Source organism: Apium graveolens, chromosome 7 (genome assembly GCF_009905375.1).
Source record: "Apium graveolens cultivar Ventura chromosome 7, ASM990537v1, whole genome shotgun sequence".
NCBI classification, from domain to species: domain Eukaryota; kingdom Viridiplantae; phylum Streptophyta; class Magnoliopsida; order Apiales; family Apiaceae; genus Apium; species Apium graveolens.
The window spans coordinates 260,407,695-260,409,665 of NC_133653.1; positions in this window are offsets into that span (position 1 = coordinate 260,407,695).

Here is a 1,971-nt window from a genome sequence, read left to right on the forward strand (position 1 = left end):
AACAGGCTGCTCCTTTTGCTCAGGTTGGTGCTATTAAATTTTACCTTTATATTGATTAAAGCAAAAATGATAAAAGAAATTAAGAATTGTTATACATAACATTCGAAGTTGACTGGACAACATTTTAGATTATTTAATAAATTTTGGTGCAAGTATATTTTGCAATATTCTTCTTGTGTGACTAGTTCATCTTAAAAAGGCACTCTCTGGCATATATATTTATTGACTAGTTATTCTTAAAAAAGCCTCTGGAAAATCTATATTGTTAATTAATATTTTATCATGATTGTTGGAAGTGGAGTTCAAATGTTTACAATCCTGGCCTCTTAAAATAGCTGGAATACGGCATGTAATCAGTCTCACTACAGTTCAAACCACGCGATTCTGGGTTGTTTATGTCTTGTGTCTTAAAACAATGTCTTGTGTCTTAAAACATTATTTTACTTCATTAACAGTGGGCGTGGCAGTGTCAACTGTAAGCAGAAGCCAGGTTGGGGTTACGGTATGTCATCTTATTTATTTCTCTGCTGATCTTTTGTCTTTTGTCCTGTGTTTCGAATTTCTATAATCCAAAAATATTCTAAAGATATGGCCAACATTAATCAATTATTAAAATATATTGAATTAAATAATGTATCATAATTCTAACAAGTTGTGTTTTATGGATGTTGGTTTGTAGGAAAGGGAACCCATCATCATGAGAGCAGCACCTTCACCGTGGCAAGATCAAAATTTTGTTAAATCATAATTATCAGTACAATCTCTGACTACTTTGTGCAACCAAATGTTCTTTTCTGTAATTTTTGGTTTCACCCAGAAGTACAAAGCTCTATTCTTTCATGCTAACTAAGTCTATCACAGGTGTCATGTATTTAAATACAGGAAGAGTTGATGACATCCATTTGCATGTATAGAAGAATTTCACACCAAACACTTTATCTGCTGTCAAATTTTCAGGTTAACAGAAGAAGCTTACAATTTTCAAAGCGTCTTGAACTTGCCCTTGATGTAGGGTTTACAAAAAGATACGTGCGATGTACGTAGGTATTATGATTTTAGGGATAATTAAGTTTTTACAAGAATTCTCTTCTTTTTGCAGCTTATTTAACAAACATATTTCTTTTGTACAAATAGTCTTTATATTTGTTTTCTCAAAACCCTCAATTATTTATCTGATCAAATCTCGGCTATTTATCTTAATTTATAAATGCATCAAATGAACAGACTGCAAAACTTGTGATGCTTTGAAGTACTATGTTCAGTTTACTTTTAAATATATAATCTATTCTAGTTTATTTGCAACACTTCACTTTTGAAATCATATTAATTTTTCTGTAGCACTTTGCATTAAAAAGTTTTATACGTTATAACTTGTGTGTTTATAACATGAGGGGTACCTAATTGTTATAATGGTATTATCAAATAAATACAAAAACTACCTCCGTCGGCTAAAGATGAAACTAAGAACAACTGGCAAGGTCTTCTTAGTATGCTAAAATTGTTGCAAACATGTTGATGGTGAATTGGAGTAATGTATTTACATAATTGTTAATCCTTGTTATCTTTCTCCATTGTATAGATGTCACAAGTGGTCAACTTAAGGTGGGACTTGATTCATCACAATTATGCAGCAGGGATGAATTCAAGAAGTAAGTTTAATTTATTATTTATTTTTCTTTGTCTTTTGTTACCTTGCTTTTGAGCTTTCTTCTTCAGGTTTTGTTTTAAGCCTTCAAATTCTATTTATAATGAAAAACTGGACATATTTATTACAGAACCAAACTAATTCCTTAATCTGATTCAATAGCTAGACGATAATTGTTGCAAGTCCGTTGTTCTATATTTGTGCCTATTGAGTATTGACATAGTTGACTGGGATACACATGTGTATGGATCTATATAGATGGACTTATCCTTAGAGGTTTATTAGTATGGTTTTAATAATATTCCAAATAATCAAGGCAGGTTGTT